The 15,956-nt window shown below is 47.6% G+C and overlaps 2 pseudogenes; one reads left to right on the top strand and one right to left on the bottom strand.

Moving 5' to 3' along the window:
- The first annotated feature begins 4,601 nt into the window (after nt 1-4,601).
- LOC100411167 (polyadenylate-binding protein 1 pseudogene) lies at nt 4,602-7,081 on the top strand (annotated as a pseudogene).
- A 1,335-nt stretch (nt 7,082-8,416) lies between these two features.
- Nucleotides 8,417-10,417, bottom strand: LOC100396309 (zinc finger CCCH domain-containing protein 15-like; annotated as a pseudogene).
- Nucleotides 10,418-15,956: the final 5,539 nt, after the last annotated feature.

The following is a 15,956-nucleotide window of genomic DNA, read 5'->3' as shown; positions in this document are numbered from 1 at the left end:
TGGATATTTGAGCTATTTTTAGTTTTTGGCTGTTATGGATAAAACTGCTATAAATATCTGGGTACAAGCCTTTATGGGCACATGTGCTTTCATTTATCTTGGATCAATAGCTAGGAGTGGGATGCCTGGGTTTCATGTTAGATGCACGTTTAACTTTTAAGAAACTGCCAATTTCAGTTTTTTTATAAATCATACAGTATGACCTTGGACAAAAGTGACCCAGCATGACCTTTAACCTCTCTGGGCCTCAACTTTGCTAGGAACTCAATGCTGTCGTTTCTGTGGTTCTGTAGTTTCTACCTTCACAGAACTGTCGCAGCACAAGTAAGACTGTCTTTGAGAACATGCCGAGGGCTCTCAGGAAGGACAGGGACCCCCAGAGAGCCAGGAGATAATTACTGCCACCATCATCGCACCTCAGAACCTTTTAATTAGATTGGTCGTTCTCCCCTGTGGACCTGAGGAGGGTGCTAGGGTGGGGTGGGGGCCACTCTAGATTCCCTCCAGAGGTTATGCTGTCCAACCTCCCTGGCTTCTGAACGGTGCTGACGCTGCCATGGGGGGTATGGCCTTTGAAAACAGACGTGAATACTTGCCAGCTGGCGCAGCCCTTGCTCAGCTGATCCGCTCCTCCTGTGGTATGTGAAATGTCCCAGTCAGGTTCCTATGCCCCCCAATCAGCTGGTGACCGCTGTCCCTGACCCAAAAGCAACAGGCAATGTGAAATGACAGAAACCACCCAGCGCCTTCCTTCAACACACCAAACCCCTCCGGCATCTAAACAACTTGCTTAGATAGTGAGCATTTTTTTTTGAGACGGAATCTTGCTCTGTGGCCGAGGCTAGATTGCAGTGTCACAATCTCGGCTCACTGCAACCTCTGCCTCCTGGGTTCAAGCGATTCTCCTGTCTTAGCCTCCCTAGTAGCTGGGATTACAGGTGTAAGCCGCCGTGCCCGGCCCCTATAGTGAGCATTTTTGCAGAGAACTTGAGACAGGGGATGGGGACTTTCTTGCTTTGAGAGGACTCTGTGGCTCCGTGGCTTTGCTCTGAGGTTTTGCTGCTTTTGACATTTCTGTGCCCTGGGTGATGGTGGGACTGTCCTCGGTGAGTCTGTGTGGGTGGAAGGAGACAGGGGAGCTTTCTCACTTGATGCGCAGCAAATGCATCTGACTCGGGTCATAGTGGGATTTGGGGAGAACGCAGTGGGGAAGGTGTGGGGAGGCTCCGTGGCCACGCGGGTTGTAGGGGATTCCACAGCAGGCTTTCACTCCTTAAGAAGGGCACAGGGCCTGCAGATTTTGTTTCACTCTGCTGAGCCTCTCAGAGCGAGTGATCCTGCTGGGTGCGGAGCAAAGGCAAGCCAGGCAGCTAGGAAATGCCTCCTCCTGCCCTTGACGTGTGATAAGCAATGTACGCACCACCGGGGCTGCAGCTTCAGAGAGAAGATTATGTTCAAGCTGAGTCAGTTTGTCTGATCTCTTTGCCTGAACGACTGCAACTTTTCAGTTTTGTACTGGTGATTGGGGTGGAAGGATGGGCGGGGAAGGAAGGCACCGTGGAGGGAGGAAGAACGGGGGAAAAAAAAGAAAAAAAGAAAAGAAAAAGATTTGTGTCAGCAAAATGACAGAGCCAAGTTTTTCATGTGTTTCTGTGGAAATATAATTTGCAGAGCTTACGCTTGACTGTAAATCAAGGCGTCTGCTCCAAGCTGCTGTCGGCTCTGTGTTTGCTCTGGGGGCGCTGGGACTTAGGTGGGACTCGGAGCCAGTGGGTCTGTCCTGGCACTGAGCTGTAGATGTGAAAACTGTCCCAGGTACAAGGCCTGAAAGAAAACAGAAACTGGCTAAAGAAAATCAGGCCAGAGGTGGGGGTTGTGGTGTAGGGCAAAGCTGTTTGCTAAACCTAGGTAGTCCCCTCTCACACCAAATCTAAACTCAAGTTCAATTTCTTTGCTGTAGGCTGCAAATGCTTGAGCCTCTGTGGGAAGAGGTTGGTGAAACCCGGGGGCTAGATGGAATGAAAGGCGGAGCAATTTTAGAGAGCACTGGTAGGGCCAGGGGAAATTTGGCAAGCAAAATTAGATTGCTGCAGGGCTTAATGAGTTTGGAAATGTTTCGCAGAGCTGCTCCAGTTGGAAGAGCTCTCCGGGAGGTGCTGAGATGGGAACTGGACAGCATCTTGCTTCTGTGGAGCAAGAGGTGGGGGCTTTCTAGCTTTCAATTGGATGAATTATCTTATCAAGTTTGACTGGAAGGAACTAGCAGCCTCTGCCCCACTTCTCTTACCTGATTAAAACTCCACCCATCCCGTCCTTGAGGGGTCCCTCCCCTCCCCTCCATGATATCAGAGATGTTTGGTGTCTGTCAGTACTGACATATGTATTTGGATTTCAGTCTGGCTTTCCAGACCAGCATGACCTTTAACCTCTCTGGGCCTCAACTTTGCTAGGAACTCAATGCTATAGTTTCTTTCTTATCTTTTTTTTGAGACAGAATCTCACTCTGTCGCCGAGGCTGGAGTGGAGTGCAGTGGTGAGATCTCGGCTCAGTGCACCCTCTGCCTCCCAGGTTCAAGTGATTCTCCTGCCTCAGCCTCCCAAGTAGCTGGGATTACAGGGGCCCACCACCATGCCCAGCTAATAGAGACGGGATTTTGCCGTGTTGTCTAGGCTGGTCTCAAACTCCTGATCTCAGGTGATCCATCTGCCTCGGCCTCCCAAGGTGCTGGAATTACAGGCGTGAGCCACCGCACGTGGCGTCATTTCTCAGTTCCCCTCAGGAAAGGGATGTCGTAGGATATCAGTACTTGGCACCCAGTCAGCACTGCATCACCTTTTAACCATCAATGATACTAAGACTAAGGACAAACTGAGTCCCAGAGCAGCTGAGGCCTTGCTCTAGGTCACACAGCAAGCTGCTATGTCCTGAGTCTCGGGCAGCCAGTCCATGGTGCCCAGGCACTGGAGGCCCAGGGGTGTGCACTGTGTGCTCAGGAGGGTGTGTGTGTGTGGAAGAGAGGCTAGGATGTAGCCCTCATTCTCCAGTTTCTCCATTTATCAAGTGAAGACAATGGGCTACGTCCACCTCCGACCCCGGGCCAGACACTGTTGACTGCTCAGGTGGGAAAGCAGACGTTTTCATGTTTAGGGGCCCTCCAGGTGGCCCTGGACCCTTTCAGAAGCAGCAGTAGAAGGAGCCTACCCCCATCATATCCCTCTTCTCGAATTGCTCTGGGCACAGCACCAGGAGGCCTTGGGAACCACACGCGCATGCACACACACACTTCTCCCTTTCTGGTTTCCATGAAACACATCTCTAATGGCACGGCTGGCTGAGGGTGTGTGGCTTCATCCCTGGGTCTGCCTCCCTAAGGGAACCTGCCAGGGAAAGGGACATGGCTCACCCTTGTGGCTGGGAGGCTTGAGGAGGCCGCTTGAGAGCCCAGAGCTTTTCCTTTGCTGGCTGGTTGTGGAGTGAGGGCAGCATGCTTGCTGGGCAGTCATTAGTAGCTAGGCTATGGATGAGAAAAGGCGCAGCACAGCCTGGACTGGGCAGAGAGGCAGGACAGGCCTGGGCTGGAGCAGGAGGCCCATGGGCAGGGCTGCGGGGCTGCGCTGCCTGTGAGGAGGCTGCAGCTTGGGTGAGGGCAGCCCTGACCACGTGAAGACCCTCGTGGAGAGCCCCGGCCCGGAAGCTGCCTCCAATAAAGCTGCTTTTGTGTTAAGATAACTGGAACCCTGTTTCGGGAGAGGAAGCTGACTCTGCGGCAGGAAAGGGTGGAGAGATGAAGGAGGGGTGCAGGAAGGCCCGGGAAGGCCTTTGCACGGTGAGGGTGGTGAGGGCGGTGAGGGCGGTGAGGACGGTGAGGACCATGGGAGCACGTTGTGCCTGCAGCTGGGGTGGCCCTCAGGGGCCTGCCAGGCTTTGAGGCCACATGCCCGTGGCCAAAGGCACTTCACTTCGCTGGGCCTCAGTTTCCTCTTTTGCAAAACAGGAAAATAAAATACTGACCTAATGCGGTGTTGTGAGGGTTCATGAAATGATGAGGGCCAAGACTTAGCTTGGTGCCTGGAGGGAGGAAACACCGCACCAGATCGGCCCCACGTGTGGAGACCGTGCAGTGCGGCAAGTCCTCCGCTGAGACCCAAACCTGGGTAATGGCATTACATCCTCACAGCAGCCCAGGGAGAACCATGTAATTATCACCAACTGTGCTTTACACATAAGGAAACTGAGGCATAGGTCACTGGCTCAGGGTCTTGTGAGGCCAGACAGAGATGGGCTCCTGACCTTGTCCTCTGCTGCTCCGTCTCCCTGGTGAGTGGTTGAAGGATGAAACTATTGTTTTTTTGCAAAGGCGAGAGGTGGAGGATCAGCTGGAATCGGTTCTCTGGCTTCAGTAGGTGTCCATATATCTTCCTCTTGTCACATCTCATTAGATGGCATATTTTACCGCCTTCTGGAAATGCGGTGAGGGCTTGAGGTCCCGTTTCCTTCTGCCAGTGAGCTCGGCCCTCAGCGGGAAGGGTGGGTAGATGACTGTGTTTTATACCAAGTGATGGTGGGTTGACCTCACTTGTGCTTAAAAATTTATAATGTCCCCCTTCTCCCCGGCGGTTAGTGCTGAGAGTGCGGAGTGTGTGCTCCGGGCTCGGAACACACATTTATTATTAAAAAATCCAAAAAAAATCTAAAAAAATCTTTTAAAAAACCCAAAAAAATTTACAAAAAATCCGCGTCTCCCCCGCCGGAGACTTTTATTTTTTTTTCTTCCTCTTTTATAAAATAACCCGGTGAAGCAGCGGAGACCGACCCGCCCGCCCGCGGCCCCGCAGCAGCTCCAAGAAGGAACCAAGAGACCGAGGCCTTCCCGCTGCCCGGACCCGACATCGCCACCCTCGCTCCCCGCCCGCAGCCGGCAGTCAGCGGCAGCGGATCGACCCCGTTCTGCGGCCATTGAGTAGTTTTCGATTCTGGTTGATTTTTGTCCCTCTGCGCTTGCCCCCGCTCCCCTCCCCCCGGCTCCGGCCCCCGGCCCCGGCACTCGCTCTCTTCTTCTCACGGAAAGGTCGCGGCCTGTGGCCCTGCGGGCAGCCGTGCCGAGATGAACCCCAGCGCCCCCAGCTACCCCATGGCCTCGCTCTACGTGGGGGACCTCCACCCCGACGTAACCGAGGCGATGCTCTACGAGAAGTTCAGCCCGGCCGGGCCCATCCTTTCCATCCGGGTCTGCAGGGACATGATCACCCGCCGCTCCTTGGGCTACGCGTATGTGAACTTCCAGCAGCCGGCTGACGCGGAGCGTGCTTTGGACACCATGAATTTTGATGTTATAAAGGGCAAGCCAGTACGCATCATGTGGTCTCAGCGTGATCCATCACTTCGAAAAAGTGGAGTGGGCAACATATTCATTAAAAATCTGGACAAATCCATTGATAATAAAGCATTGTATGATACATTTTCTGCTTTTGGTACCATCCTTTCATGTAAGGTGGTTTGTGATGAAAATGGTTCCAAGGGCTATGGATTTGTACACTTTGAGACGCAGGAAGCAGCTGAAAGAGCTATTGAAAAAATGAATGGAATGCTCCTAAATGATCGCAAAGTATTTGTTGACGATTTAAGTCTCGTAAAGAAAGAGAAGCTGAACTTGGAGCTAGGGCAAAAGAGTTCACCAATGTTTACATCAAGAATTTTGGAGAAGACATGGATGATGAGCGCCTTAAGGATCTCTTTGGCAAGTTTGGGCCTGCCTTAAGTGTGAAAGTAATGACTGATGAAAGTGGAAAATCCAAAGGATTTGGATTTGTAAGCTTTGAAAGGCATGAAGATGCACAGAAAGCTGTGGATGAGATGAATGGAAAGGAGCTCAATGGAAAACAAATTTATGTTGGTCGAGCTCAGAAAAAGGTGGAACGGCAGACGGAACTTAAACGCAAATTTGAACAGATGAAGCAAGATAGGATCACCAGATACCAGGGTGTTAATCTTTACGTGAAAAATCTTGATGATGGTATTGATGATGAACGTCTTCGTAAAGAATTTTCTCCATTTGGTACAATCACTAGTGCAAAGGTTATGATGGAGGGTGGTCGCAGCAAAGGGTTTGGTTTTGTATGTTTCTCCTCCCCAGAAGAAGCTACTAAAGCAGTTACAGAAATGAACGGTAGAATTGTGGCCACAAAGCCATTGTATGTAGCTTTAGCTCAGCGCAAAGAAGAGCGCCAGGCTCACCTCACTAACCAGTATATGCAGAGAATGGCAAGTGTACGAGCTGTGCCCAACCCTGTAATCAACCCCTACCAGCCAGCACCTCCTTCAGGTTACTTCATGGCAGCTATCCCACAGACTCAGAACCGTGCTGCATACTATCCTCCTAGCCAAATTGCTCAACTAAGACCAAGTCCTCGCTGGACTGCTCAGGGTGCCAGACCTCATCCATTCCAAAATATGCCCGGTGCTATCCGCCCAGCTGCCCCTAGACCACCATTTAGTACTATGAGACCAGCTTCTTCACAGGTTCCACGAGTCATGTCAACACAGCGTGTTGCTAACACATCAACACAGACAATGGGTCCACGTCCTGCAGCTGCAGCTGCTGCAGCTACTCCTGCTGTCCGCACCGTTCCACAGTATAAATATGCTGCGGGAGTTCGCAATCCTCAGCAACATCTTAATGCACAGCCACAAGTTACAATGCAACAGCCTGCTGTTCATGTACAAGGTCAAGAACCTTTGACTGCTTCCATGTTGGCATCTGCCCCTCCTCAAGAGCAAAAGCAAATGTTGGGTGAACGGCTGTTTCCTCTTATTCAAGCCATGCACCCTTCTCTTGCTGGTAAAATCACTGGTATGTTGTTGGAGATTGATAATTCAGAACTTCTTCATATGCTTGAGTCTCCAGAGTCACTCCGTTCTAAGGTTGATGAAGCTGTAGCTGTACTACAAGCCCACCAAGCTAAAGAGGCTGCCCAGAAAGCCGTTAACAGTGCCACCGGTGTTCCAACTGTTTAAAATTGATCAGGGACCATGAAAAGAAACTTGTGCTTCACCGAAGAAAAATATCTAAACATCGAAAAACTTAAATATTATGGAAAAAAAACATTGCAAAATATAAAATAAATAAAAAAAGGAAAGGAAACTTTGAACCTTATGTACCGAGCAATTGCCAGGTCTAGCAAACATAATGCTAGTCCTAGATTACTTATTGATTTAAAAACAAAACAAAAAAAAAAACAAAAAAAAAATAGTAAAATATAAAAACAAATTAATGTTTTATAGACCCTGGGAAAAAGAATTTTCAGCAAAGTACAAAAATTTAAAGCATTCCTTTCTTTAATTTTGTAATTCTTTACTGTGGAATAGCTCAAAATGTCAGTTCTGTTTTAAGTAACAGAATTGAAAACTGAGCAAGGAAACGTAATTTGGATTATAAAATTCTTGCTTTAATAAAAATTCCTTAAACAGTGAAAAAAAAAAAAAATTTATAATGTTCCCATCCAGATCTTTCCACCAGTGGCACATGCCTTCACTAGACACCGCAGTGTGGTTCTGTAAAAATGACTCTTGCTGCTTTCATGCGACAGGCGAGGAAAAATCTTCCTTAGGACTCCCAAGACCAGTAAGGAAGCAGGCGCAGCTGGGATGCGGCAGTGGGCCCAGCCCTGAGCAGTGGAGGATGCACGTTCCTGCAGATGACTCCTACCTAGCCACGGAGCCCTCTCCTGAGATGGCAGCGAGAGCCACTGGCTTTTCTCCTGCAGTTACCAAAGGGCAGCAGTGAGGCAGTGAAGTCTTTCTTTTCTGAAATGATGTTTTAGATCAAGAATAGAATACCCTAATAGTGGCTGGGCTCGGTGGCTCACGCCTGTAATCCTAGCACTTTGGGAGGCTGAGGCTGACAGATTGCCTGAGCTCAGGAGTTTGAGACCAGCCTGGGCAACACAGTGAAACCCCGTCTCTACTAGAAGACAAAAAAAAAAAAAAAAAAAAAAATTAGCTGGGAGTGGCAGCATGTGCCTGTCTGTAGTCCCAGCTACTCGGAAGGCTGAGGTAGGAGAATCACTTGAAACTGGGAGGCGGAGGTTGCAGGGAGCTGAGACTGTGCCATTGCAATCCAGCCTGGGTGACAAGAGTGAACCTCCATCTTCAAAACAAAACCAAACCACCTACTGGGCCCCTGCTGTGTGCCAGGCTGTAGTCCAAGTGCCTTATTATAAAAGGCATGTTCTATTATTATTATTTCCACTGTACAGATGAGGAAACTAAGGCACAGAGGGGTAAGGTACTCAATAAATGTTTGCTGAGTGAAGAAGTCTTGGAGGGGTCTGCCAGTCTTACAGTACTAGTGGCAATTGTTTGAGACGGCCCCCCCCCTTTTTTATGATAGTCTTTATTTACAACTTTATTGGCAAAAAAGAAAAGGGAAAACTTTTAAACAATTTAACACAGGGCATTGTAGCTGATCCTGTCAGATAAAAGAAGTTCCATTTTAAATGTCCATCTAATTGTCCAAAGATAAACAATACTGAATCTGCATATGCAGTTTCCTTTATGAAATACAGTGCTGATGTTTTAGGCAGTCTTCTAAACATACAAATACCAAGGAAATTAAATCACTCATTAAAAACTCTGTCAAATGAAGGGTATTTTAAATGTAAGTTTGTTGTTTCTGGTAATAGCACGTGCCCAAATGAAAACCAAAAGATGGAAAAGCAGATACACTTCTGACTTGGGTGGACAGTTACAATAATCAATCATTGTCTGCAATGACCATTGTATTTTCAATTTATCATGAACTAGTCTGAACTTACTATGAGAAGAAGCCAAAGTCAGAAGAGAAGATGTAGGAACAATATTCCCTTTTTGTAGGAGGGTAAGTCCTCCAGAATCAGCATGGGAAATAAACATCCTGTTGATTCTAGGTGGAAAAAATTAATGAAGTCAATTTCAACTCATGCTGAGCTGACTTGATTTTTTCATCGACTTGTTTGGTGTCATTCTTCTAAATCAAGTGTATTTAATTCTTCTTCTAGTTCATCCAAATCCTCTCAGTGAAAAGATTTTCATCAACAGGATCAGCATCAATAGCTCCATTTCTGGTCCCTCTCTTTCGTTGTCCTTTTCCAAGTCACTTCTTTCACCATTTTCAGCCCTGCCTCCAGAAGCTTCATTTAATTAGTTTTCATCTTTATCAGAAGTATATGTGCTGAATCTTTCAAGACTGGCTACAGTAATACCTGTTTCATCTACATCTCTTGGGATGTACTGGCTTAAATCTATGTCATTTATGCTCACTGAATCATCAACCTCATCACCACCTGGGTGTAGTGGGTGTCATCTGCTTCCTCATCATCATCATTGACCAGTTCAGGACGAAATTCAAACACTTCACGACCACTGATCGCTAGTGCTTTCCCTGCTTTGAAGTCAGCTTTCCTTCTTTCCATGTCTTGTTCAAGTTTATCAATCTTTTCTTGTCTTTTCCTTTTCTTCCATGCAAGAAAAGATTCTAGAGTGATTTTGGTAACCTTTGGACCTAGGGCAGAATGCTCTCTTTCAATTAGATCTTCTAATGAAATTTCATCTTCTTTCTCTTCTTCCTTTTTATCTTTTTTCAACACAGATCCAGGAGGAAGTGCATGATGATACATGCAAATATCACCCCTCCAGGGCATACCCCAAACCAGCCATACTTGTTGTTTTCAACAGCTTCAAGGAAATGCTTGCACACTATTTGAGCTTTTGGTTTTTTCTTCTCCGCCTCGCCGTGCTTCTTGTTCACTACTTCTTCCAGCTTTTTCTCATCCCAATTATCCACAGTATTTTTTTCAAGTTCTTCATCTCTTGCATCAATGTAAACACTTCGCTTTTCACATTTTCTCTCCAGAGTCAAGTCCGGAGAGAACGTACACTTATCTCCTTTAGCGCACTGTCCTTGCTTGAAGAATGCACACACCGCAGACTGGGGATCTGCACCTTTACTGATTTTTGAGCAGCAACAACAGGTCTGAACAGTTCATTCAGCTCCTGCAATTCTTCCTTCTTGTCATCCTTCTTCAATTTCTTTTCAGCTTCACTCTGTGCTACCTAATATGATTAGAGGATTCATCCAAACATTATATGTCAGGTCCTGACGTGGATTTTGTTGACCAAATTTAACCTGATGTGTAACAGCCTTGATAAACTTCTGTTGCTTTGCTCCTTTCTTATTCTTCAAACAAAAGTTTTGTCTTCGATAATCTTCTCCTTCTTTTTCTGCTCTCCTTTTTTGCTGCCCCTGGCCTGAGCCTGTTTCTTGGGGGGCATTGCGGAGACAGGTGACACTGGACAGACTTCAGTGCAGCTGTATACTGTCAGGGGTTCTGGCCCTGCGGCAGGAGGAGGAGGACCGGGGCCTCACTAGCCGCACTGCACGGAAAGTGAGTCCGGCCCCTTTTTTTTTTTTTTTGAGATGGAGTCTCGCTCTGTCGGCAGGCTGGAGTGCAGTGATGCAGCCTCAGCTCACTGCAACCTCCGCCTTCTGGGTTCAAGCAATTCTCCTGCCTCAGCCTCCTGAGTAGATGAGACTGCAGGTGTAAGCCACCATGCCCAGCTGATTTTTTTTTTTTTTTGTATTTTTAGTAGAGATGGGGTTTCACCATGTTGGCCAGGATGGCCTCAGTCTCTTGACCTCATGATCTGCCCACCTTGGCCTCCCAAAGTGCTGGTATTACAGCGTGGGCCACAGCGCCTGGCCTGAGACGTACCTTTTTCATAGCATGAATTTCCAGCTCCTCAGTGTTAGAAAAGAAATGCTGCTTATTGATCGCTTAAACGGTTCCCTGTCTTCTGGACGCACCATGTGAGAGTTAAAAGGACGGGGTCTAGAATCAAACTATGTGGGCCCAAACGCGGCTCAGCCATTTACTAGCTATGTGGCCTCAGGGGTAAAACCCTCTGGGCCCCAGTTTTTTTAAGCTGTAAAATGGGGATAGTAATAGTACCTTCCTGTGAGGGTTGCTGTGAAGATTTAACTATATGTGTAGTGCTTAAAGAAGGGCCTTGCAGTGTTCAGAGTAAAACACGGTGGCTTATAATTACACTCTCTGTGGAAGCTGAAGCACAGAGAAATGTGGTACTGATTAGTGGGTTATTTGCCCTGTTATAATTAAAATTCCTAGTTTACCCCAATGCCTTCAGACTTGAAGACTCTGGTCTCAGGATGAGAGGTCTGCTTGATCACGGTAACATTTATCTCGGGAGGGTGCTTCTAGCCAGTGGCTCCCTCTCCCTTCCCATCCTCCCATCATCATCTTCCTCTTTTTTTTTTTGAGATGGAGTCTCGCTCTGTCACCCAGGCTGGTGTGCAGTGGCGTGATCTCAGCTCATTGCGACATCTGCCTCCTGGGTTCAAGCAATTCTCCTGCCTCAGCCTCCCGAATAGCTGGAATTACAGGTGCACACCACCGCACCTGGCTAATTTTTGTATTTTTAGTAGAGACCGGGTTTCACCAGATTGGCCAGGCTGGTCTTGAACTCCTGACCTCAGGTGATTTGCCCGCCTCAGCCTCCCAAAGTACTGGGATTACAGGCATGAGCCACTGTGCCTGGCCCTTTCTCTTTTTCTTCCTTCCATAAAAATTTAGTGAGTGCTTGTTAGGCCCTGCAGTAGGACAGCTGGGGACGTGGCAGTGAAGAGAAAGTGGCCTGATCCCTGGCTGCAGGAGCTTGCCTTCCAGCAGGAAAGAGAGCCATTGTTTTCACAATCACACAACAGCAGTGACATCACAGATGCAGGGCTGCCATCAATGACACATGTTGGGGCAGTGGGAGTCCCCTCCCTGCCAGTTCTCTGCTTACCAAAGGAGTGAGGTGCACAGCCTGGAAGCTGGCAGCAGCAGCAGGGCCATCCTGGAGGCTATGCTGGGGAAAAGGCCGGGCTTACAGAGCAATGGTCAGAGCTGGCCCTTGGCCATGTGCCCAACTCTGTTCTAAGCAGTTTCTGTATATTTACTCATGTAGTCCTTACATTAAGCCTATGAGATTCCTGAGATTATCATGCCCATTTTACAGGTGAAGAAACTGAGGCCCACATTCAGCAACTTATTCTTACGGCCAGCAAATAGCAGAGCTCAGAGGCAAACACAGATAGGAGAGTGCCAGGGTCAGTGCTTGTGACAGCTAGGGAGGCTGCCCCCTGCCTGGAGACTTCACCCCCAGAGTTGGAGGTGGGTTGGTGATGGAGGAAGGTGAGATTCCAGAGTGGGGATGCTATAAAGTGTAGCTATGCAGGCAGAAGTGGAGGGTGGCTATCATAGCAGAGGCAAGAATACTGAGCATACTGTGGGGTGGAACCCTCACTCCTTCCTGGGTTGGAATCTGTAAGCTCCTTGAAGGCAGAGGCAGTGTCTTCTAGGCCTTTCTGCCTCCCTCCTCACCTAGCAAATGGAAGATGCTCAAAGAACAATGCATAGTCGAATTTCTTTCTTTTTTTATTTAAAATTTAAATATTTTTAACTTATTTTTTGGCTAGTTGATCCGGCAGGTGAGTTGTTACACACTCCTTATCAGATTCCGACTTCCATGGCCACGGTCCTGGCATAGTTGAATTTCTAATCAGTTCACACTGACAATAGCCCTTTATAGGTGTTTCATGTGCTGAACATCCTGAGTGCTGGTGGTGATTGTAAAAGGTCCATTGTAACCCCCTTGATGTTCTTTGGATGTTTGTCCCCTCCAAATCTCATGTTGGAAGATGATCCCAGTGTTGCAGGTGGGGCCTGGTAGGAGGTTTCTGGGTCATGAGGGCGGATCCCTCATGAATGCCTTGGTGCTGTCCCCATGGCAATGAATGAGTTCTCCCTCTAGTAGTTCATGTGAGAGCTGCTTGTTGACTAAAAGAGCTTGGAACCTCCCCTCTCTCTTGCTCCCTTTCTTGCCTGTGACATGCCTGCTCCCGCTTCACCTTCTACCATGAGTAAAAGCTCCCTGAGGCCTCACCAGGAGCCAAGCAGATGCCAGCACCATGCTTTCTTTTTATTTTATTATTGTTATTTTGAGATGAAGTCTCGTTCTGTCACCCAGGCTGGAGTGCAGTGGTGCAATCTCAGCTCACCGCAACCTCCGCCTCCTGGATTTAAGTGATTCTCCTCCCTCAGTATCCTGAGCAGCTGGGACTACAGGTGCATGCCACCATGCCTGGCTAATTTTTGTATTTTTAGTAGAGACGGGATTTCGCCATGTTGGCCAGGCTGGTCTTGAACTCCTGACCTCAGGGTGAGCCGCCCTCCTCAGCCTCAAGTGCTGGGATTACAGGCGTAAGCCATCGTGTCCAGCCATCACCATGCTTTCTATACAGCCTGCAGAATCATGAGCCAATTGAATGTCTTTTCATCATAAATTACCCAGCCCTGAGTATTCCTTTATAGTGTTGCAAAATGGACTAACACATCCCTGACGTCTTTCCTCTTCCAGGAGAACTTTCCCAACGAAAGAATACGAATGAATTATAAACCATGCGTGCTGTCATTCCCAGCTTCATGCTAGATAATTTACATCAGTGTCTCATACAATGACACAGACATGTGTATTACATGACTTTTCAGTATCAACAAAACTTTGTGATATGGTTTGGCTCTGTGGTCCTACCCAAATCTTGTGTTGAATTTTAATCCCTAATGTTGGACCTGGGGTCTGGTGGATCATGGGGGTGGTGTTTAATGTTCAACCCCATCTCCCTAATGCTGTCTCAGGATAGAGTTCTCATGAGATCAGGTTGTTTAAAAGTGTGTAGCACCTCCCCCTTTGCCCTCTTCCTCCTTCTCTGGCCATGTAAGATGTATCTGCTTACCATTTGTCTTTTGCCATGATTGTGTTTCCTGAGGCCTTCCAGCCATGCTTCCTGTACAATCTGCAGAACTGGGAGTCAAATTAAACCTCTTTTCTTTATAAATTACTCAGTCTCATGTAGTTCTTTATAGCAATGTGAGAATGGACTAATACAAATTGTAACCCTCCCTTGGCAAAACTAACAAACTCAAATGCAACTATGGTAGTGTATCAGTCCACTTTCATGCTGCTGATGAAGACATACCTAAGATGGGGTAATTTACAAAATAAAGAGGTTTATTGGACTTACCGTTCCACATGGCTGCGGAGGCCTCACAATCATGGTGGAAGGCAAGGAGGAGCAGATCCCATCTTAGGTGGATGGCAGCAGGCAAAGAGAGTGTGTGCAGGGGAATTCTCATTTTTAAAACCATCAGCTCTCGTGAGACTTACTCACTATCATGAGAACAGCACAGGAAAGACCTGCCCCATGATTCAATTATCTCCCACTGGGTCCCTCCCACAACCTGTGGGAATTATGGGAGCTACAAGATGAGATTTGGGTGGGGACACAGAGCCAAACCAGATCAGGTAGACACTGTCTCTGTAAGTGGAGGTTCCAGCCTCTCTTATTCTCTCTTTTAAAGTAACTTCATTGAGGCAAAATTTACATTCCACACAATTTACTCATTATACTTCAATGCTTTTTAGTAAATTTACTGAGTCGTGCAGCCATCATCACAATTCAGCTTAAAACATTTTCACCACACTAATAAGATCCCTTGTGCCCATTTATTATCCCTGCTTCAATTCTCAGCCCCAGGTAACCACAGATCCACATTCTGACTCTATAGATTTGCCTGTTCTGGATATTTCATGGACATGGAATCATATATTTTTTTTGTGTCTGGCTTCTTTCACTTAGCATAATGGTTTGAGGCTCATCCACATTGTAGCAGGTATCAGTGTTTTGTTCCTTTTTATCACTACCTAATATTCCATTGCATGGACATGCCATACTTTTTTATCCATTCACCTGTCCACAGACGTCTGGGTTGTTTCCAGTTTTCAAGTATTATGGATAAAACAGCTATGAACATTTGTGTACGAGTCTTTGTGTGGGCACATGCTTTCATTTCTCTTGGGAAAATACACAGGAGCGAAATTGCTGGGTGGTACGGCAGATGCATATTTAACTTTTTAAGAAACTGCCAAACTGTTTCCAAAGTGTCTGCACCATCTTACATCCCTGCCAGCATCCTACGAGGGCTTCTGTTTCTCCCCATCCTTGCTAGCACTGGTTCTTCTCTGTCCTTGCCAGCTTCTCTTCTTAAGGTAAATGAGTACAGTTGATTTTTAAAATTTTTTATTTTATTTAATTTTTTTGAGATGGGGTCTCACTTTTTCACCCAGGCTGGAGTGCTGTTGGCATGATCATGGCTCACTGCAGCCTCCACCTCCCTGGCTCAAGCTATTCTCTTATCTCAGCCTCCTGAGTAGTGGGGACCACAGGCATGTGCCACCATGCTAGCTATATGGTTGACATTTGTTGAAGACTTACTGTGTGCCAGGCACAGGTGGCTGTTCCCCAGGCTTTGTCCTCACTATCCTATGAACAGGTGTTCTCGTCACAACCATTCAGCAGATGAGGGGACTGGGGTGTGGAGATGTGAGGTGTCTGCAAAGCATGATGAAAAGCTGAGTCTGAGGCCAGGCATGGTGGCTCACACTTGTAATCCCAGCACTTTGGGAGGCCAAGGTGGGTGGATCACAAGGTCAGGAGTTCGAGACCAGCCTGGCCAATATGGTGAAACCCCGTCTCTACTAAAAATACAAAAAGTAGCTGAGCGCGGTGGCAGGGGCCTGTAGTCCCAGCTACTCAGGAGGCTCAGGGAGGAGAATCACTTGAATCTGGGAGGCGGAGATTGCAGTGAACCGAGATTGTGCCACTGCACTTCAGCGTTTTCTCAAAAACAAATAAACCAAAACAAACAAATAAGAAAAGCTGAGTGTGTAGGCGTCAGGCCCAATGAGAGCAGAGGGGAGCAGAAGATGGGTCTGAAGTGGGGCAGAGTCCCTGGGCCTGTCTTGGAGAAGTCTGAGGCCTGGGCCAGGAGGAGATGGGAAAATAAGGCCAGGAAATGTT

Source organism: Callithrix jacchus, chromosome 7, assembly GCF_049354715.1.
Source record: "Callithrix jacchus isolate 240 chromosome 7, calJac240_pri, whole genome shotgun sequence".
Classification (NCBI taxonomy): domain Eukaryota; kingdom Metazoa; phylum Chordata; class Mammalia; order Primates; family Cebidae; genus Callithrix; species Callithrix jacchus.
The sequence above is the reverse complement of the archived record's forward strand: the minus strand, read 5'-3'. Positions and strand labels throughout refer to the sequence as shown.